Consider the following 23,718-nt stretch of genomic DNA (forward strand, 5'->3'; position numbering starts at 1 on the left):
AAAGTTAAAGGGTAGAAGATATACAAATGTCAGTATTCAATATGATGACCGGAACCGAGACAACTCTCCCTCACTCTCTCTCTCTCTCTCTCTCTCTCTCTCTCTCTCTCTCTCTCTCTCTCTCTCTCTCTCTCTCTCTCTCTCTCTCTCTCTCTCTCTCTCTCTCTCTCTCTCTCTCTCTCTCTCTCTCTCTCTCTCTCTCTCTCTCTCTCTCTCTCTCTCTCTCTCTCTCTCTCTCTCTCTCTCTCTCTCTCTCTCTCTCTCTCTCTCTCTCTCTCTCTCTCTCTCTCTCTCTCTCTCTCTCTCCCTCTCTCTCTCTCTCTCTCTCTCCTTCTCTCTCTCTCTCTCTCTCTCTCTCTCTCTCTCTCTCTCTCTCTCTCTCTCTCTCTCTCTCTCTCTCCCCCCCCCCCACCCCTGTAACCGTGATTCCGCAAGTACCACCACCTCTATTACCAAGCCTCTAGATAACTTGAAAATCCGTAGTTTCAATGCGCGTAACCTAAAAAACAAATTTGATGAACTGAGATGTCTTGCTCTAACAGAAAATTTTGACATAATTGCTTTAACCGAAATATTTTTTCGACACCACAAATATTGATTTAAGTTCCGAATACAACATAGATGGCTACAGACTCTTCAACAAAGACCGTGTAAACCGTAGAGGCGGTGGCGTCGCCCTTTATGTCAAAAGCTATTTGCAACCCGCTGACAAAACACCGGGAAACAGTAACGTTGAACATTTGTGCTTGCGAATAAACATTGCAAAAGTCAATTTAAATATATCTATCACCTACAGACCTCCCGGGCAATCACTCGATGACGACCTTGACATGTACAGCGTCTTAAGGCAGTCACTTAATAATAACAACTCACTGATATTAGAAGACTTTAACCTCCCCCATATCGACTCGGCGACACTGTCAGGTACAGAAGGCGAGTCACATAGAATGATCGAATTTCTAGAAGAAAATTATCTAAGCCAAATGGTTTCTGAGCCAACTCGACAAAATAATATACTCGACCTTGTTATAACAACCCAAGATAACCTAGTCAGTAATGTCACGGTAGGAGAACACCTCGGTTCTTGCGATCATAAATTAGTGCGCGTCGACATTAGAGCTCAATCATCAGTGACTGAAAATAAAGTAAAGGTGCCCAATTTCAAAAGAGCTAACTTCGTAGAAATCCGACAAAAACTAACAGAAATACAACTATCAGATGACGGCAACGTAGAAGAAGCCTGGCTAAGCTTTAAAAATCACTTACTCACTCAGCAGAACATATTCGTCCCCTTGTGCAAGAAGCTAATTAACACTAATAAAAGCCAACCGTGGTTTAATAGCGAAATTAAACAATCAGTCAATGAGAGAAAATTGTTTTACAGGTTAAAGAAAGAACAAAGCACTAGTAGGTCAGGCAAAGCGTAGATATGAAGAAAATATTGCAGCCAACTATAAAAATAATCCAAAATCTTTCTTCAGTTACATAAACAACAGAAAGGCGATCAAAAGTGGTATTGGACCTTTAACAAACAGCGACGGTGCACTAGTGACTGACAGCCAACACATTGCAAACCTCTGAAACAATTACTTTTCCTCGGTGTTTAATACTAAAAGTCTTCCTCTCGCTACCACCAACACCAGTACTATTGTAAATCTCGAGCAAGCATTGCCTAATTTTGAAACAACAACCGATGAAGTCCTTAAAGCTCTCCATTCACTTAAAACAAATAAAAGTCCCGGACCCGACAAAGTATATCCTATACTGCTTAAAGAAACAAAGAGCGAAATATTCTCCTCCCTCACTACCGTATTCAATATGTCCTTGCGACAAGGCATCGTCCCTTCGGATTGGAAAAAGGCTAACGTGACACCGATTTTTAAGAAAGGAGACAAAAAAATACCAGGTAACTACCGACCCATTAGTCTAACTTCAATTGTAGGTAAGCTACTCGAGAGCATAATTAGAGACAAAATTGTGAGTTACCTCGAAAGCCACTCATTAATTGGGGATTCACAACATGGCTTCCGTAACAAGAGATCTTGCCTGTCAAACTTACTGACCTTTTACAACGATCTCTTCTCAGTTTATGACGTAACCAAATCAGTGGACGTAGTCTATCTTGATTTCCAGAAAGCGTTTGATAAAGTCCCACATGATAAATTACTTTATAAATTAAAGCAAATAGGCATTGACGGTCAAGTAAACCAATGGATCGCGAATTGGTTGAGCAACAGACAACAAAGAGTTGTGATTGACGGATTAAACTCAGAGTGGGCGCCGGTCACTAGTGGGGTCCCTCAGGGCTCGGTTCTTGGCCCAGTGCTCTTCATTATTTACATCAACGGCGCGGATGTTGGACTCAATAATCGCATTAGTAAATTTGCAGACGACACAAAGATTGGTAACTCGGTTCTCACTGACGAAGACAGGCAAAGCCTCCAAGAGGATTTGCACAAAATTTCAGCTTGGTCGGATAAATGGGACATGCCCTTTAACGTAGACAAGTGCCAGGTCCTTCAAGTTGGAACAAAAAATAAGAAGTTCGATTACGAAATACGCGGCGTTAAACTCACAAGCGTTCAATGCGTTAAGGACCTGGGGATTAAAATCGCGTCAAACCTCAAATTCTCACATCAGTGCATCGATGCAGCAAATAAAGCGAACAGAATGTTGGGCTTCATTAAAAGAAACTTTTTATTCAAGAATAAAGATGTAATACTTCCGCTCTACAATAGTTTAGTCAGACCCCACTTGGAATATGCGGTACAGTTTTGGTCTCCCCACCATGCAAAGGACATTGCTAAACTAGAAGGTGTTCAGCGTCGAGCAACAAAAATGATCCCTTCCTTGCGCAACAAATCCTACGAAGAAAGGCTTTCCACCCTTAACATGTTCTCTCTTGAGAAACGTTGCCTCAGAGGAAAACTGATCGAATGTTTTAAAATACTTAATGGTTTCACGAATGTAGACAGAACAAAATTGTTTATGATCGATGACACTTTGCGAACGGGGAACAATGGCACAAAACTCAAATGTAGACAAGTAAACTCAGACTGCACCAAATTTTTCTTCACCAACGTTGTAGTGCGAGAATGGAATAAGCTCCCACCATCAGTGGTCCAGTGTAACACGATTGACTCCTTTAAAAATAAGCTCGACCGTCACTTCCTTGAACTTGATATTAACTAGAGTAGCAAAGCAACGTTTTGGAGCCATCTGATTAATGTAAAATCACTTAGGTTTAAGGACAGACCACCTAGTCTGGACCATGGGGTCTGTGTGGTCTGATTTTCTATGTATATCTATGTAAATCTCTCTCTCTCTCTGCATCTAAGAGAGAGAGAGAGAGAGAGAGAGAGAGAGAGAGAGAGAGAGAGAGAGAGAGAGAGAGAGAGAGAGAGAGAGAGAGAGAGAGAGAGAAAGAGAGAGAGAGGGGGGGGCAGAGGGTCATAAGAAAAGCCAAAAGACGAAGAGGAACTACTTGTCGAGTAACAAAAAAAAAACCGCACAATATTTGCGGGAGGAGGGCACCTGGAAGGTGTCCTACGCATCATTAACCCAGGTCCAGATCCAGAGCGAGAGAGAGCGAGGCAGAGAGAGAAAGGCAGAGAGGGAAAGGAGGGAAGCAGCAGCCAATCAGGAGTTATCAGCGCTTGATGTCACTGCAGGGGGTGGGTCTAGCCTCCGCGGGAGAAAAAAGTAACAACCTTTCGTAAATATGCGTCCGGGTTGATGGGTGGTCTTCAGGACAGCATGTTGTTAGTCTTAAGCCCCATTCACACTTTGCCGACTCTGGGCCACGACAACCCAACGACTTCTGCATTTGACAAGTCGGCTCCCACGCTCCAAGAATTTTTTGGCGTCTTGGTGTCGGCTACCATGATTGCCGACTGCCTGGGACATTCGGCCAATTAGTTGGCAGAATGTCTGCGACATGCTGCCAACTAGTCTCACGACGACTCTCAACGGTCAGTTTTTGAAATGGCGCCATGTCTACGACAACCACGAATCTGCCGACCGATTGGCCGACAGTCGCAAACGGTCTTGACGACAGTCTTCCAGATTGTCTGTCAACTGGTTGGCCGACTAGCTGGCCGACAGTTGCCAAGGAGTTGGCCGGCGGTCTTCCTGACGGTCTTCGCGACTGTCTTGGCGGCAGCCTTGCCGTTCCTTAAAATACGAAATCGCTGTGTATTCAAGAATGAAATATATCGTTCCGTTTTGTACCAATATCGTACGGTATTGTATTATCTGAATGGTCAAGCAGATATAATTCAGTATCTTAAAATTGTAGTGAGCGCATTTTTCGGTTAATCATAAAACCAACCCGTAAAATTTGTCAAAGGTTCGCCCTAAAATACGTGTAAAATACGCGACGTAACGTCCACCAGCAGCGTGCTGCGACTGTCACTCATTGCATGCTCGAGAAAATTTGGGGTTGCCACCCGTTCCTTTAAATATGGATCCATCCCGTATTGGAGAGTGAGATAAGAACATAAGAACATAAAAACGCAGGAGTCTACAAGAGGCCGGTAGGCCTGTACGAGGCAGCTCCTTTGACCCTAAGTTCCCGTGTATCTAACCCCACCTAATATCGCTGTCCATGAATTTATCTAGTCTATTTTTGAATGTGACGATTGTATTGGCACTCGCCACATGACTGCTAAGCCTATTCCACTCATCCACCACCCTGTTAGTAAACCAATTTTTGCCTATGTCCCTGTTGAATCTGAATTTATCCAGTTTAAACCCATTACTTCGTGTCCTACCCGGTTCTCTTACCAACAAAACCTTATGAATGTCTCCCTTATTAAAGCCCTTCATCCATTTATAAACCTCGATCATGTCTCCACGCACCCTTCGCCTTTCTAGAGAATGCAAGTTTAACTGTTTGAGTCTTTCCTCGTATGGCAAGTTTCTCAACCCCTGAATCATCTTAGTCATCCTCCTCTGCACCGATTCTAACATTTTGATATCCATTCTAGAGTAAGGTGACCAGAACTGAACTGCATAGTCAAGGTGACGTCTAACTAATGCTAAATATAGTTTGAGGAAGACTTCGGGGCTTCTGTTGCTTACGCTCCTTGAAATAAATCCCAGTACCCTATTAGCTCGATTTCTAGCTGTTGCATTCCACATTTTTTCTGACCTCATGGTGGCAACCCTAGTTGTGTCATTCAACACAAGAGAGATCGAGGCAAAAGGAGTGCGTGCGTACTGTGCGGCTCCCAAGTTTGTGCCAGCGAAACGTAACCATGCCCAGAAGTGGTTATTGTGCTTGTGATTGCAAAATAAAAATATATATTTCTTGATGGCGGCAGTGTTAGCCAATATTTCTGAGCTGACACTCGTCACGAACGTCCTTCATTAGGGGAAGACTGTCGTCACGACAGTCCCTCATCATTCTTAAGTAGTCGGCACAGACGACTGTGCCGACAGGAAACGGTAAATAAATGAAAAAATGGCCCCGACAGTCGTCACGACTGTCTCAAGACAAGCCAAGACTGTTGATGACAATCTTGACGACTGCCCCCGACCTCCCTCAGACTTCAACCGGAAGTGACGGTTGGTCTAGACCTATGCCGACTCTTGTGAAAGTTTAGCATGAAATACTTTTTCGCGCTAACCCTCACGACTCCAGACTCCCGTCACGACGTCGGCGCAGCATTCGGCAACAGTCTCAAGACCTCTTTCAAGACGTCGGCGCAGCATTCGGCAACAGTCTCAAGACCTCTTTCAAGATAGGCCCGACCCTTTCACATCAACACCCAAGACCTCGTGTACCCTAGAGTCGTGGGTTGTCGTGCCCCAGAGTCGGAACAGTGTGAACTTGGCTTAAGGGGGGTTGTAAATGGTCGGCCTGAAAAAAATCATTTTCTATATTATTGGCTGTATAAAATTATGCGAATTTTCCTCTTTCTTTTGGTATATGAATGAATATGATGAAAAATTATACAGTGGTATGGAACATGCAACGCAACGTCCTGCAGTGTGTGTGTGTGTATGTGTATTTCAAAGTTTGTGGGTATGGATTACGTTTGTGTGTACATATGTGTGTTTATGGATAAAGATAAAGGACTTAGAAGAAAAGTTTAAGAATGTCAAAAAATGAAGGAAACATAGGAGAGCAGGCAACAATAAGCCTGTTAGCCTTTGCAGTGGTTATAGGTATTTCTGGTTTTCATCTATACCGTGAAAGAAGTCTAATCAAGTGGTTAAGCAAAAAACAAGGGGGGCAGATGAAGACCAGTAAAAGTAGGAAAAGAAAGAGAAGGACGAGAAAGAGGAGGAGTCAAATGAGGGGGAAAGAAAAGAATTGCAGAGGACCACAGAGGGACATGAATGAGGACAAAGGGAAAGAACAATAGCAAGACTAGGAAAACATGGAGAGAGAGCAGAAAGAGCATGAGAAGAAAGGGATGATGGGGAGTTGAATGAGGAGCAATATGAGGTGAAGGAACAGATGACACACGAGGAGTAGAGAGGAATATTAATTATGGTGAGCTATCAGCCGACCGATTCCTTATAGCCGTAATTTCCTGGCTGTCCACATTGATCCACCTGCCCTTTACCCTTCCCTGCTTCCTTCACTCCTTCACTGGCAAAGAAGAAGAGTTCTAGATGATCAGTGTCTTGTGATAGTGGTGAGAGAGAGAGAGAGAGAGAGAGAGAGAGAGAGAGAGAGAGAGAGAGAGAGAGAGAGAGAGAGAGAGAGAGAGAGAGAGAGAGAGAGAGAGAGAGAGAGAGAGAGAGAGAGAGAGAGAGAGAGAGAGAGAGAGAGAGAGAAAATCAAAGCTTTTTTTAGCCTCTTTAGCCGGTCACACTGCGTGTGTGGAGCCCACCCACACATGAGATGCATACTCCATACAAGGGCGGACAAGGCCCCTGTATAAAGACACCATCTGTGCTGGGGAATACAACTGGCGGAGACGATACAGAGCGCCCACCCTCCAGGACGCTGATTTAGTAAGAGAGGTGATACGAGGTTTCCAGTTGAGATTTTGAGTTAAGGACAGACTACATTGCCTCCTTCTTGCATAAATCTTGAACATGTACAAAAAACAAAGCAATGCACAATAATGAAAAATAAACAGGCAGAACCACTGCAGAGAATCAGACGGAGGCACACGGAAAGGAGGTTGCAGAGTGGTCAGCGTGCTGGCGCGCTGTCCTCCGCTATAAGCTGACAATTTTTAATCATTACATTCTGTCCTGATGACCATCTATTAGCTTGGACTCTAGCAAAACTACCTAAAGAGAATCAAGCAAGTGTAGTCATTAGGGCTGGTTTACCCACGCAAAAATGGTGCCAATATAAAAACACTTCCCCGTTCCACTAACGAGCCAAAGCCAACCAACAGGCGCCATCATGAGAGTCTCCCAGCGCTCTGGGACAACCGCGAAAAAATGGTATACAGATGAGTAGTAACACACACACTCACACACACACACACACACACACACACACACACACACACACACACACACACACAATCAAACAAACAAACAAACAAACAAGCAAACATATACACCTCCCACATACTCACATACACACGCACAAACACCACACAAAGAGGACTAAATTCAGATAAGGCAGGACAGATTAAATGCTCCCATTAGCACCGTGTGTGTGTGTGTGTGTGTGTGTGCACGCGCAAATAAAATATGCCCATCCCAATCCAAGGGAAATGCAAAATATATATTAAAATGAATAATTGGTGTTATTATTAGCACTGAGTCACCACGCCAGAGGCCACTTCTGCGCCACTTTACCCGACACCACAGTCCCCACTGTAGACGTGATGGAATAGTGACCCGCTCACACTCATGGCAGCTGGAGACGCTCTTACTCAACCCACGATGCCATAATTTTTCACATACATTAATAAAACTGCAATACCGCAGTGGAAAACCTTGATATGTAACACAACTGCGTGCTGGTGGTTCAGTTAGTTTCCTGCCCTGACTTCTACTTAAATGCCCGCTTTGACGACTAGAACAACTTCGTTTGCAACACTTTTTCGGCTATGTATATGTATGTGTGTCCCTTTAGTGGGTGTCAATGACCGTATCCCTACTGCTGCCTGGGGACGCTGCATCACATCTCCTTGATGACTATTTCAGTAATCTCTTAGGTTACTTTTAATTTTAAGATGATCAGTTCCATTTAAACAGCTGCATGATTATAGTTAAAGATTTTTTTGATATACACGATCTCTTAATACTTAACCAAAGAATATATATATATATATATATATATATATATATATATATATATATATATATATATATATATATATATATATATATATATATATATATATATATATATATATATATATATATTGTTTTGTTTTTTTAAGCAAAGGAGACAGCTCAAGGGCACACAAAAAGGAAACAATACTAAAAAAAAGCCCGCTACTCGCTGCTCCTAAAAATAATCCAGGGAGTTGGCCGAAAGAAGGGTCAATTTCGGGAGGAGAGGTGTCCTGACACCCTACTCTTGGAAGAGTTCAAGTCGTAGGCACGAGGAAATACAGAGGAAGGAAGATTGTTCCAGAGTTTACCAGCGTGAGGGATGAAAGAGTGAAAATGCTGGTTAACTCGTGGGTAAGGGATTTGGACAGTAAAGGGATGAGCTTGAGTAGAAAGTCGTGTGCGGCGAGGCCGCGGGAGGGGGAGAGGCATGCAGTTAGCAGGTTCAGAAGAGCAGTTAGCGTGAAAATGTCGACAGAAGATAGAAAGAGAGGCAACATGGCGGCGGAATTTAAGTGGTAGAAGACTATCAGTAAGAGGAGGAGAATTGATGAGACGAAGAGCCTTAGACTCCACTCTGTCCAAGAGAGCTGTGTGAGTGGAGCACCCCCACACGTGAGATGCATACTCCATACGAGGGCGGACAAGGTCTCTGTTTATGGATAGCAACTGTGCGGGGGAGAAGAACTGGCGGAGACGATACAGAACGCTCAACCTCGAGGAAGCTGATTTAGTGAGAGAGGAAATGTGAAGTTTCCAGTTGAGATCTGGAGTTAAGGATAGATCGAGGAGGTTTAGTGTTGAAGAAGGTGGCTGAACAGATAGTAAGACGGCCCCGCGTTCAGGAGGACGCGAGTTCAATCCCCGACCGGTGCCACCAAGCTGGGATTTTTCAGCCGCTGCCGAGTGGCTTAAAACTACCCACATGCTGTCCAGAAGACCACCTATCAACCCGGACTCTAGATTCTAGGATCAAAGATGAGCTCCGGGAGGGCAGCATGAGCCAATACAAGATGGCGCCACTATAAACACTCGCCTGCGCCAGAACGGGCTGGGCCGACCATCAGGACCCACCGGGAAAAAGCCTTGGACCAACCATCAGGATCCACCGGGAAGAAGCCTACCGGCGCAATAGGCCAAGACGTAAAAAAAAAAGAAAAAAGTTGAGAGTTGTTGAAGAATAGGGGATAGGTGTTAGGAAGATTGTGTCGAGGTGATAGGTGGAGAAATTGGGTTTTTGAGGCACTGAAGGGCACAAAGTTCCTTTTACCGCAATCGGAAAGGATAGCAAGGTCTGAGGTTAAGCGCTCTGCAGCCTCCAGTCTGGAGTCTTGTAATTCCTGTTGAAAGGATCTTCTGTTGAAAGAAGTTGACTAATGCAGGATGGAGTCGTCAGCGTATGAGTGGACAGGGCAGTTTATTATGGAAAGAAAATAATTGTTGAATAACAGGAAGAGAGTGGGTGATAGAACAGAGCCATGTGGAACACCACTGTTGATAGGTTTAGGGCACGAACAGTGATCCTTTACCACAGCAGAGATAGAACGGCCGGAAAGGAAACTGGAGATAAAGGAACAGAGAGAGGGATAGAATTCGAAAGAGGGCAGTTTAGAAAGCAAAGAGTTGTACCAGACCCTATCGAAAGCTTTCGATATGTTTAGCGCAACTGAGAAAGTTTCACCGAAACCACAAAGTGAGGATGACCAAGGCTCAGTTAAGAAAGTAAGAAGATCGGCAGAAAAACGCCACTTGCGGAACCCATACTGGCGATCCGATAGAAGGTCAGAAGTGGAAAGGTGCTTTTGAATCTTCCGGTTAAAGATTGATTCAAATGCTTTAGATAGACAGGAAAGTAAAGCTATAGGGCGGTAGTTTGAGGGATTGTAACGGTCATCCTTCTTAGGCACAGGCTGTATAAAGGCATACTTCCAGCAGGAAGGAAACATAGATATTGACAGGCAGAGGCTAAAGAGTTTGACCAGGCAGGGTGTCAGCACGGAGGCACAGTTTTTAAGGACAATAGGAGACACTCAATTAGGTCCATAAGCCGTCTGAGAGTTGAGGCCAGAGAGGGCATAGAAAACATCATTATGAAGAATCTTGATAACAGGCATAAAGGAGTCAGAGGGGGGGTGAGTAGGAGGAATATGCCTAGAATCGTCTAGAGTGGAGTTTTAACAGAAAGTTTGAGCGAAGAGTTCAGCCTTAGAGATAGATGAGACGGCGGTGCTGCCGTTAGGGTTAAGGAGAGGAGGGAAAGAAGAAGTGAAGTTGGAGGAGATATTTTTGGCTAGATGCCAGAAGTCTCTGGAAAAATTAGAGAAAGCAAGGTTTTGACATTTATTACGAATGAAAGAGCTTTTGGTAAGTCGAAGAATAGATTTGGCACGATTTCGGGCGGAAATGTAAAGATCATGGTTAGCGGGAGTTCAAAGGCTCTGGTACCTTTTGTGAGCTGCCTCTCTATCTTTGACAGCACGAGAACAAGCATGATTAAACCAAGGCTTTTTAGTATGAGGAGTAGAGAAAGTACGTGGCATGTATGCCTCCATTCCAGAGACAATCACCTCTCTGATGCGCTGGGCACACACAGAGGGGTCTCTCTCCTGGAAGCAGTAATCATTCCACGGGAAATCGGAAAAGTACATCCTCAGGTCGTCCCACCGAGCTGAAGCAATATGCCAGAAGCATCGCCTCCTCGGTGGGTCCAGAGGATGTACAGGAGCGATAGGACAGGATACATAAATAAGGTTGTAATCAGAGGAGCCCAACGGAGAGAACATTTTGACAGAGTAAGTAACTCAGTAGTAGTAGTAGTAGTAGTAGTAGTAGTAGTAGTAGTAGTAGTAGTAGTAGTAGTAGTAGTTGTTGTAGTATTAGTAGAAGTAGAAGTAGCAGTAGTGTTAGTAAAAGTAGAAGTAGTAATTAAGGAGGTATTAGGAGTATTTTTTACTATTAGTATTAGTTTTGTGCACCTAGAGCTATCCCATATAACATAAGAATATGAGCTAGATAAATTCAGTTTCAGCAAAGACGTAGGCAATAATTGGTATACCAATAGGGTCGTGGATGAATGGTACAAGCTTGGCAGTCATGTCGTGGTGCCAATATCATACATTCATTCAAAAAGAAGGATAAATTCATGTATAGTGATGATGGGTGGGGTTAGGCTCATAGGAGCTGCCCTGTATAAGCCAACCGTCCTCTTGTAGACTCCTTATGTTCTTATGTTTTAGTTTTTGTAATTAATATTAGTAATTAGAGTATTAGGAGTGATGGTAGTATTAGCAGATGAGTAATGACTCTCAGTAAACTGTAGCCACACAGGGAACAATTTCAAAATATACACCTCCGAAGTGCCTGGACTGCACCCGCCACTACCCTTAGAACGATAGTGAGGTGCACTTAGCCATCGATGAGCTAAAGCTTTCTTATAATTATTACTATAACTGGCAAAGCGCCTCCACTGAGGGCTGACGAAGTGGTTATCTGCCTTGGCTTTGATCAGAAGGGTGTGGATTGAACCCACGGCTGCTCATGAGATGCATTTTTTTTTACAGTAAAGGAAGCAACTCAATTACACAATAAATAACAATGAGAAAAAAAGACCGCTAATCACTGCCTCTATAAAAAAAAAAGTTTAGAAGAGTGCATAAATGAGTGGCTAATATTAGAAGACGTGTCTCAATATTCTCCTCTTGAAAGGGTTTTTAAGCCGTAGGCCGGGAGAAATACAGACGAAGGAAGATTGTTCTAGAGTTTATCAGTGTATGGGATGAAAGAACGAAGATGCTTGTTAACCCTTGCATAAGAGATTTGGACAGTATAGAGATGAGCTAGAGTAGAAAGTCGAGTGCAGCTTGACCGTGGGAGAGGGGTAGGCATGCAGTTAGCAAGTTCAGAAGAGCAGTAAACATTCAAATATCGATAAAAGATAGAAAGACCTGCAACATGGCGACGGAATTTAAGAGGTAGAAGACTATCAGAAAGAGGAGGGGAGTCGATGAGACTAAAAGCCTTTGACTCCACTCTGTTCAAGAGATCTTTGTGTGTGTAGCCCACTCACATATGAGATGCATACAAGGGCGGACAGGGCTCCTGTATACAGACACCATCTGTGCTGGGGAATAGAGCTGGGGGAGACGATGCAGAGCGCTCACCCTCCAGGAAGCTGATTTAGTAAGAGAGATGATACGAGGTTTCGAGTTGAGATTTTGAGTTAAGGATAGACCGTTGATGTTTATTGTGAAAGAAGATGACAGCTGAGTGTTGTCGAAGAATAGGGGAAAGGTGTTTGGAAGAGTGTCGAATTGACAGGTGGAGAAACTGAGTTTCTGCGGCGTTGCCGGATTCCGAAATGATAGTTAGATCTGAGATTAAGCGTTCTGCGTCCCTCTACCCTAGAATCATGTAGTTCTTGTTGGCTTAAGAGTGAATAGGACAGTTTGTTTAGTAAAGATCATCAATGAACAACTGAGAGTGGGATATACGACAGAGCCATGCGGGACACTACTGCTGTTGATAGGTTTAGGGAAAGAAAAGTGACCGTCTACCGCAGCGGAGATAGATCGGCCAGAAAGAAAACTGTAGATGAAAGTACTATGAGATGAATAGAAACCGTAGGAGGTAGTTTGTAAAGCAAGATTCATGCCAGACTTTGTCGAAAGCTTTCGAGTTGTCTAAGGCAACAGCAAAAGTTTCACCGAAACGGCTAAGAGAGGATGACCAGGAGTCAGTTAGGAAAGCAAGATCAATAGAACACCCCTTGCTGAACCCAAACTGGCGATCAGATAGGTTAGAAATTGATAGATGCTTAATAACTTTCCTGTAAAGGATTATTTCGAAAGCTTTAGATAGTCACGAAAAGTAAACCAATAGGATGGTAGTTTGAAGGATTAGAGAGGTCACCCCTCTTAGGCACAGGCTATATGTAGCCGTACTTCCAGCAGGAAGGAAAGGTAGATGTTTGAAGGCAGAGACGAAAGAGTTTGACCAGGCAGTGTGTCAGAACGGAAAAATATATTGTAAGGACAATAAGAGGCACTCCATCACGTCTGTAAGCCCTCTGAGGATTGAGGGTAGAGTAGGCATAAAAAACATCATTCTTAAAAATCATATCTTAATAATATGCATAGTGGGGTCAGAGGGGGGGATGAGTAGGAGGAATATGCCCTGAATCGTCCAGAGAAGAGTTTTTAGAGAAAGTTTGAGCAAAGAGTTCAGCCTAAGAAATAGATGTGACAGCTGTGCTGGCATCAGGATTAAGGAGAGGTTGGAAAGATGAAGTAAAATTGTTGAAGATATTTTTGGCGAGAAGTCCCTGGAAGAATGAAAAAAAAAAAACAAGGCTTTGAATTTACTATTGCTGAAAGAGCTTTCCGTAAGTCAAGGAATAGATCGTTCAATATGTGGCTCCATTCCAAAGACAATCACCTCATTAATCCGCTGGGCACACACAGATGGGTCTTTCTTCTGGAACCAGTAATCATACCACAGGAAATCGGAGAAATACAGTCTCAAGTCGTCCCACCAAGCTCAAGAGATATAGTAAAAACACCTGTCCAGCGGCTGTACAAGAGCGATATGACATAATGCGGAAATAGGTTTTGATCGGAGGAGCCCAATGGAGAGAACAGTTTAATTAATATAATAAGCTAAAGGATTAGAGGTCTATTTCAAGAAAACATATGATAATCTTAGTTTCGTACTGACGGCCATAGAATATCATTCTCTCTCTCTCTCTCTCTCTCTCCCGCCCCCCTCAGGCTGTTTCGCGTGTTGATACTATGAACTCAGTTTTCCTCTTACGTCTAATAAAAAAAATCTTTGCTTTTCCTTCCTCTTGTTCTTTTCTATTTTTTTTCCATCATTGAGTGTCTCTTCTTCCTCTTCCCTTTCTTTCTCTTCAATATCCCTCCTCCAGCTGACCCTCACGCTTGGCTGCCTCTCTCTCCACGTGATTGGCACACTGACTGATCAGCAGTTGGGTCATTACTGGTTCTTCCTCCTTTCCTTCCTTACATATCTTTTCATTATCTTCCATTTTTCCATAACTATTTTCTTCCCCTTCCTCAGCAATTATTTCTGTACTTTATCATATTTTTCTCTTTACTTCATCTTTCTTAGGCCTCTTCTTTTTCCGCATCCGTTATCTTCCCATTCTTCAGTTTCATTCCCATTCCTGCTCTTTCTTTTCTATCGTTGCCTTCCTTTTCCTATTCCTTGTTTTCTCTTTCTTACCTATACTTTCCTTCGTCTCTTATCCACCTTCCTACCCTTTCGCCCTCTCCATTTTCTTCCGGTTCCCTTCGTACCATCCTCCTCGCCCTCTCTCCCCTCCCGCTACTACTCCTCTCTGACGGAAATAAAATTCTCATCGCCTGCTCCAGATTTTTGTTGTGTTCTTTTGCTCTTCCCTTCTGTCGTATTTACCTTTTTTTTCTACATTTTTTTTGTTTCGAGGTCTATTCATGTTTCGTTGCAACCTTGCTAGCGATTTAGAATGATAATATAAAAGTGATTCACTGTTTTATATACACGCTAAAAAGACAAAAAGCTAATTTTAGTGGCATAATTCACTGTAAGTAATACTTCTCTTATTATTTCCTTCGTGTCTATCACTTTTTTAATCATTATATGACTATCCTTCTGGTTAAATATATTAGTATGTATAGTTGTGTTCAAAGGACACACACACACACACACACATGCACTCATTCACCCCCCCACACTCCCATACGGAAACACACGCTGTCAGCATGTATATCACGTCTCCAGTATATTGTTGTCCCCCCCCCCCCCACCTTAAGTAAAGTATGAGAACGAAGGGACACGAGAGCTTGAGGCGTATATATATATATATATATATATATATATATATATATATATATATATATATATATATATATATATATATATATATACACTGTTAGGTTGTGGTGGACTGCCAGAGTGTGCGTCTTGAAGACCAGGAGGAGGAGGAGGTTGAAAGATATGATTCGGAAAGTGTAGAGATAAGAAAGAAAGAGGCTGTGGTTGTTGTGATGGAGACAGTGTTTGTGGGGGGTGGAGAATGAAGATGTGGTGGTAAAATGATTACAAAAGGGCAATTTGAGAGAGAGAATAAGAGAAACAAAGGAACAGTGGCACATAAAGAACAAAGACAGCAAGACAGAAAGACAGAGAAACAGAAAGAGAGAGAGAGAGAGAGAGAGAGAGAGAGAGAGAGAGAGAGAGAGAGAGAGAGAGAGAGAGAGAGAGAGAGAGAGAGAGAGAGAGAGAGAGAGAGAGAGAGAGAGAGAGAGAGAGAGAGAGAGAGAGAGAGAGAGAGAGAGAGAGAGAGAGAGAGAGAGAGAGAGAGAGAGAGAGAGAGAGAGAGAGAGAGAGAGAGAGAGAGAGAGAGAGAGAGAGAGAGAGAGAGAGAGAGAGAGAGAGAGAGAGAGAGAGAGAGAGAGAGAGAGAGAGAGAGAGAGAGAGAGAAGCATCTCCAGCAGAGCTATTGGTGCCACTCACTCTGCTGTTTAGGAGGTGCCTTTCCTCAAGGATGTGGCCCTCACGGTGGAAGGAGGCAAGGGTCGTCCCCATCCACAAAAAAAACAGCAGGGCTGATCTCACCAACTACCGGCCAATCTCCCTTCTAACTATGGTAAGCAAAATCTTCGAGTCCAACATTGCCTCAAAGATTACTTCATTCCTGAAGCCCACCACCTCCTGAGACCAAAACAGTTTGAGTTTAGTGAAGGGAGATCTGCTGCTTACTTACTCCTCCTGCAGTCGGCTGCGTGAAACATGGTGCTGGACGGTGGTAGTGACGTATACGTCATCGCCCTGGACATCGCTGGAGCCTTTGGCAAGGTGTGGTACCGGGACATCGTGACCAAGCTTAAGAGCCTAGGGGTATGTGGCGGCCTGCTGCAGCTGCTGCAAAGCTACCTCTGTGAGAGAACCTCCAGCAACAGTAGTGAGCGGTCACACATCCAACCCACACCCTGTCGGGGCTGGTGTGCCTCAGGGTAGCGTCCTTGGTCCCGTGCTGTGGAATGTCTACTTCAGTGACATCCTGCAGCTCATTCCTGAGGCGCACGCCTATGCAAACGACTGCACCCTTACCTTCGTCTGCAACAGGACCGACTGCCAGGCGACTATAAACAGGATTAACTGGGGAAGGCGCTGGCAGGTCACCCTCGCCGCAGATGAAGCGCAGCTACTCCACATATCCAGGAAACGAGAGTCAGCCAACACGCCTCATCCACAGCCTGCCATCTTCCTTCAGGGCAAAAGGCTGACTCCCCAAGACCCCATCAACATCCTGGGTTTGGAGTTCGACGGTGGCCTCACCTTCATCAACCACACAAGGAAGGTCGCCAGAGATGCAGCATACAACCTGGGGTGCATCAGGCGCGCAGGGGACGTGCTGGATGCCAGAGGGGTGTCAACGCTCTACAAAGTCCAGGTTCGCCCAGTTATGGAGTATGCTCCCCTCACATGGTCCTCCTGTCCTCCATCGTTCCTGGCCAACCTGGACAGGGCTCAGACAAGAGGCGAAAGGATGGTGTGGGACAGGACCCATAACTGTGAACCTGAAACCTCCCAGCCACTGCAGCACAGACGGGATGTGGCTGGCCTTTGCGTCACGTACAAGGTCTAAGCAATGCACACCCCACATCTCTCCGCACTGCGTCTCCCCGGACCGGGGCCTTCAACGCGTGCAACACGTGTAACCCTCAGTACTGAGGACCAGTACACGGTGACTATAACGTTCAGTCGAACTGAGCATTGTCTACGCTCTTTCCTGCCACGGTACAGTCGCCGATGGAACCCCCTGGTGCTCAACACAGACCTGCACCTCTCCACCTCGCTCCATACTTTCAAGGGAAGGGTAAATGAGTGGCTCTCCCGACAACAGTAACAAACCGTAATTGTTGTATGATATAGTAATATAGTATTGTATTTTTGAGGGTTTAAGAGATTTGTACACTGCCATAGATAGCCCTAGTTGTTGTGACTACGGTTTTGGCATTATGAAGTGTCGAGCCGTTAAGAGAGAGAGAGAGAGAGAGAGAGAGAGAGAGAGAGAGAGAGAGAGAGAGAGAGAGAGAGAGAGAGAGAGAGAGAGAGAGAGAGAGAGAGAGAGAGAGAGAGAGAGAGAGAGAGAGAGAGAGAGAGAGAGAGAGAGAGAGAGAGAGAGAGAGAGAGAGAGAGAGAGAGAGAGAGAGAGAGAGAGAGAGAGAGAGAGAGAGAGAGAGAGAGAGAGAGAGAGAGAGAGAGAGAGAGAGAGATAGGGGGGAGAAAGAGATAGGGGATGAGAGAGAGAGAGAGAGAGAGAGAGAGAGAGAGAGAGAGAGAGAGAGAGAGAGAGAGAGAGAGAGAGAGAGAGAGAGAGAGAGAGAGAGAGAGAGAGAGAGAGAGAGACAGAGAGAGAGAGAGAGAGAGAGAGAGAGAGAGAGAGAGAGAGAGAGAGAGAGAGAGAGAGAGAGAGAGAGAGAGAGAGAGAGAGAGAGAGAGAGAGAGAGAGAGAGAGAGAGAGAGAGAGAGAGAGAGAGAGAGAGAGAGAGAGAGAGAGAGAGAGAGAGAGAGAGAGAGAGAGAGAGAGAGAGAGAGAGAGAGAGAGAGAGAGAGAGAGAGAGAGAGAGAACACACTCACGTACGTCGATAGTACAGTCATGTTCTTCAGACGAAGCGAAGGGAGCTATTGACATATTTTTCCCATTTCCTCCTTATGACTCCCTCAGACTTCCTCTCCGGGCTTCTCAGAGTTAAGGGATTACGAAAGAATTCAGTTCCCTTTATCTGTCATTTTCTTCTTTACATCATTCAATGCTTTTTACCTCTACCTCCCATTCTCTTGCTCTCTATCATCACTCCTTTTTGGCATTTCCTCCCCTATACCTTATTTTTATTTATATATTTATCATTTTTTTCTATGCTCTCTCTCTTCTCCTCACCCCTTTTCTCCCCTGGTCAGGACACAGACATACACGTAAATTCTCTTAAAAAAACGAACAGAAAATAATGCAGATATCAGATTTAAGGTAACATATTTTAGAGTTCAGATGATAAAAAAAAAATGTAAAAACTTAATGCAAGATAAATTAGGTGCTGGTCCTTTGTGTCCGCATATATCTTACTTTTCCTCTCTCTTACTTTTCTTCCCACACATATATTATGCTTATGTCCTCGGCAAACTTATTCAATCCATACTCATCCATCTTTCTCCCTTTCCTCCACACTCTCCATCGCCCTTCCTCCTCACCTCATTGCCCTCAGGTTACTTATCCACGAGTGTAACTTCCCCTCTTCGCTTGATCTTTTTTCCCTTTCGATCCCTATGCATGTTCCTTTCCTGCCGTCCGTTCATTTCCCTCCTAAAAATACTTAACTGTTTGTCCCATTCTTTTCCCTTTAACTTCTATCTCTAAAGCCTCTCCATGCTCATCCACGTTCGTCTTTAATCTCCTTCTATTTCTTTTAAGACTCACGCCTCTTCCTTTTCTTTTCCAATTGCAGCATCCCATCCACGCGGTATTCTCATACCGTCCACGGTCACCACACCCCTTCCTTCGCTTCCTACACTTACTTACGCCCACCATAAGGTACAATGTTACAGAGAGAGAGAGAGAGAGAGAGAGAGAGAGAGAGAGAGAGAGAGAGAGAGAGAGAGAGAGAGAGAGAGAGAGAGAGAGAGAGAGAGAGAGAGAGAGAGAGAGAGAGAGAGAGAGAGAGAGAAAGAGAGAGAGAGAGAGAGAGAGAGAGAGAGAGAGAGAGAGAGAGAGAGAGAGAGAGAGAGAGAGAGAGAGAGAGAGAGAGAGAGAGAGAGAGAGAGAGAGAGAGAGAGAGAGAGAGAGAGAGAGAGAGAGAGAGAGAGAGAGAGAGAGAGAGAGAGAGAGAGAGAGAGAGAGAGAGAGAGAGAGAGAGAGAGAGAGAGAGAGAGAGAGAGAGAGAGAGAGAGAGAGAGAGAGAGAGAGAGAGAGAGAGAGAGAGAGAGAGAGAGAGAGAGAGAGAGAGAGAGAGAGAGAGAGAGAGAGAGAGAGAGAGAGAGAGAGAGAGAGAGAGAGAGAGAGAGAGAGAGAGAGAGAGAGAGAGAGAGAGAGAGAGAGAGAGAGAGAGAGAGAGAGAGAGAGAGAGAGAGAGAGAGAGAGAGAGAGAGAGAGAGAGAGAGAGAGAGAGAGAGAGAGAGAGAGAGAGAGAGAGAGAGAGAGAGAGAGAGAGGCCTTACCCCCCAGGAACGTATCCCGCCCCTGAGGAGACCTGACGGAGACCTGGCCATCACCAGCCGGGAAAAGGCTGACCTGCTGGCCTGGCACTTCAGTCAAAAGATGACAACCCAGGAACCAGACAGGTAGCCGCCCACCCTCCCCCAACTCATCGCCTCAAGACTAGAGAGTGTGCTAATCTCTGAGGACGCTGTCAGGAGACATCTGAGGGGCGTCAACACCAGGAAGGCGCCAGGCCCTGACAGCGTCAGTCCATACTTACTGCGGCGATGCTCCGATGAGCTCACCAGCCCCCTCGCTCAGATCTTCCGGCGATGCCTGCAGAGCGGGGTGTGGCCTGCACAGTGGAAGGAGGCCAGAGTCACACCCGTACACAAGAAAAAATCCAGGTCCGAGCCAGGCAATTACAGGGCAATATCACTCCTCCCAATCATCAGCAAGATATTTGAGAGGATCATCGGGGAGCAATTGACACCCTTCCTCGAGGAAAACCACCTGCAGTCACCGAAGCAGTTTGGTTTTCGGAAGGGCCGCTCTACCTCAGACCTCCTCCTTCTCCTCTCAAAGTCCTGGCATGACGCCCTTGATGACGGCCACCCCTCTCTCGTGATTGCCCTGGATATAGCTGGAGCGTTCGACTCCGTTTGGCACCGCGGTCTGACGGCGAAGCTACAGCAACTAGGCATCACGGGGAACCTGCTGCGCCTGCTCTCAAACTACCTGTTAGGCAGGAGCCTCCGCGTAGCAGTCAACGGCAGTCACAGGGGTCCGTCCTTGGACCTATTCTGTGGAACATATACTTTAACGACCTCCTGCAAACCATCCCGGCAGCAAGCGCCTACGCCGACGACCGCACCCTCTCTAGAACATACAAGAGGGAGGAAGCCCAGGACGTGATAGAGTCCGTCAACAGACAGTTGGCAGACATAATGGCCTGGGGAAAGAGGTGGCAAGTCAGGTTTGCCCCTGACAAATTCCAGGCCATGGTAATATCACGTTCTCGGGAGGACGCGAGGCAACTCCACGGCAGACTGAGATTCGGGAACGACACCATCCCTCTGCAGGCCAGCGTCGACATCCTGGGCGTGGAGGTGGACTCCCAGCTGCGGTTCGACCGTCACCTTGAAAGGGTGGCGCACAGAGCCTCCCAGAAGGTGAACCTCCTGCGCCGCATGAAGAACCTCCTCGATGCTGAGGGCCTGAACACCCTCTATAAGGCACAAGTCCGTCCAGTGATGGAGCATGCACCGCTCACCTGGATGGCCAGCGCCCGCTGCCACCTCAACCTGCTAGACAAGGTGCAGAGGAGGGCTGAACGCCTCATCAATGGCACCCAGCACCACCGACCGAGCCAGTGGGAGACACAGCGACAACAACATCGACAACAACAACAACAACAACACCCACACAAAGGGACGGGCAAGACCAGCCACGAACCAGCTGAACAGCCTGGAGCACCGTCACCGCGTCGCTGCCCTGACGGTGCTACACAAGGCACAAGTGGGCCTAGTGCCCCACCTGACGGACCTGAGGGCTACCTGGAGGAGGTCTGAGCGCAGCACGAGAACGGTGCTGAGCAACGCCTCCCTCCCAATGGCCCGCTCCAGCACCCACCAACGTGCCTTCTCCATCGCAGCGGTGGTGTGGTGGAACAACCTCACTGCTGATGTGGATGTGACACAACTGTCCACTCAGCAGATGAAGGTTGCGTCCCACAGGTGGCTACTCCTACACCCACCGTAAACATGTATATAATTGTATAATATAATCGGCAGAAGCTTTTAAATAGCTCCCCAACGGTCGGGGGAACATTAGCAAAGTAAAATAATACTGCCATGTACTAATGTACTGAACATGTTTAAATTAAAAAAGAGAGAGAGAGATTTACATAGATTTACATAGAAAATCAGACCACACAGACCCCATGGTCCAGACTTGGTGGTCTGTCCTTAAACCTAAGTGATTTTACATTAATCAGAAGACTCCAAAACGTTGCATTTCTACTATAGTTGATATAAGTTGAAGGAAGTGACGGTCGAGCTTATTTTTGAAGGAGTCAATCGTGTTACACTGGACCACTGATGATGGGAGCTTATTCCATTCTCGCACTACAACGTTGGTGAAGAAAAATTTGGTGCAGTCTGAGTTTACTTGTCTACATCTGAGTTTTACGCCATTGTTCCTCGTGCGCAAAGTGTCATTGATCATAAACAATGTTGATCTGTCTACATTCGTGAAACCATTAAGTATTTTAAAACATTCGATCAGTTTTCCTCGGAGGCGACGTTTCTCAAGAGAGAACATGTTAAGGGTAGAAAGCCTTTCTTCGTAGGATTTGTTGCGCAAGGAAGGGATCATTTTCGTTGCCCGACGCTGAACACCTAATTTAGCAATATCCTTTGCATGGTGGGGAGACCAAAACTGTACCGCATATTCCAAGTGGGGTCTGACTAAACTGTTGTAGAGCGGGAGTATTACATCTTTATTCTTAAATAAAAAGTTTCTTTTAATGAAGCCCAACATTCTGTTCGCTTTATTTGCTGCATCGATGCATTGCTGTGAGAATTTGAGGTTTGACGCTATTTTGACCCCCAAGTCCTTGACGCATTGAACGCTTTTGAGTTTAACGCCGCGCATTTCGTAATCAAACTTCTTATTCCTCGTTCCAACTTGAAGGACCTGGCACTTGTCTACGTTAAAGGGCATCTCCCATCTATCCGACCAAGCTGAAATTTTGTGCAAATCCTCTTGGAGGCTTTGCCTGTCTTCGTCAGTGAGAACCGTGTTGCCAATCTTTGTGTCGTCTGCAAATTTACTAATGCGGTTATTGAGTCCAACATCCACGTCGTTGATGTAAATAATGAAGAGCACTGGGCCAAGAACCGAGCCCTGAGGGACGCCACAAATGACCGGCGCCCACTCTGAGTTAAATCCGTCAATCACTACTCTTTGTTGTCTGTTGCTCAACCAATTCGCGATCCATTGGTTTACCTGACCGTCAATACCTATTTGCTTTAATTTGTAAAGTAATTTATGATGCGGGACTTTATCAAACGCTTTCTGGAAATCAAGATAGACTACGTCCAGTGATTTGGTTACGTCATAAACAGTGAAGAGGTCGTTATAAAAGGTTAATAGATTTGATAGGCAGGATCTTTTGTTTCGGAAGCCATGTTGTGAGTCCCCAATTAATGAGTGGCTTTCAAGGTAACTCACAATTTTGTCTCTAATTATGCCCTCAAGTAGCTTACCTACAACCGAAGTTAGACTAATGGGCCTGTAATTACCTGGTACTTTTTTGTCTCCTTTCTTAAAAATCGGTGTCACGTTAGCCTTTTTCCAATCTGAAGGGACAATGCCTTGTCGCAAGGACATATTGAATACGGTTGTGAGGGAGGAGAGTATTTCGCGCTTTGTTTCTTTCAGCAGAGTTGGATATACTTTATCAGGTCCAGGACTTTTATTTGTTTTAAGTGATTTGAGGGCTTTAAGGACTTCATCGGGTTTTATTTCAAAGTTAGACAGTGCATGCTCGGGATTTACATTAGTACTGGTGTTGGTGGTGGTGGTGGGAGGACTGTTATTATTAGAGAGAGAGAGAGAGAGAGAGAGAGAGAGAGAGAGAGAGAGAGAGAGAGAGAGAGAGAGAGAGAGAGAGAGAGAGAGAGAGAGAGAGAGAGAGAGAGAGAGAGAGAGAGAGAGAGAGAGAGAGAGAGAGAGAGAGAGAGAGAGAGAGAGAGAGAGAGAGAATAAGTAAATGATATGAACATTAGAGGTAATTTTTTTTTTAAGATACAATGAAATATATTTGAGGGAGATTGTGAACAGAGTAAGTGCATAGTAAGTCAGTCAGTCAGTCAGTCAGTCTCTCTCTCTCTCTCTCTCTCTCTCTCTCTCCAGCATCATGTCGGGTGGGCGGTGGTTGATCCTTTCTTAATAGGCTTTGGCATCCCGGAAACCCGCCGTCCAATTAGAAACACAAACAGCCCACGCCGGAAAGTCTGACGCCGAAGGTTCGCGGCAGACTGTCTCATCAACATGCTTGCAACCCCACGCTCTGACACCGCTTCGCACCCATGTTCTTGTGTTAACACCCGTTCTTGTGTTCACACCCGTGTTCTTGTGTTCACCCGTTTTACGTGCTTCGCTTAGTGCTCACCGTGCTCTGTTCTGAACCGTTCTGCAGTGTTTAAATCGCGTTCTGTTGTGTTCTCGTTCAGTGCTCCAGCCGTGCTGTTGTCCTTGC

The sequence above is a fragment of the Eriocheir sinensis genome, unplaced genomic scaffold (genome assembly GCF_024679095.1).
Source record: "Eriocheir sinensis breed Jianghai 21 unplaced genomic scaffold, ASM2467909v1 Scaffold1464, whole genome shotgun sequence".
In the NCBI taxonomy this organism is placed as follows: domain Eukaryota; kingdom Metazoa; phylum Arthropoda; class Malacostraca; order Decapoda; family Varunidae; genus Eriocheir; species Eriocheir sinensis.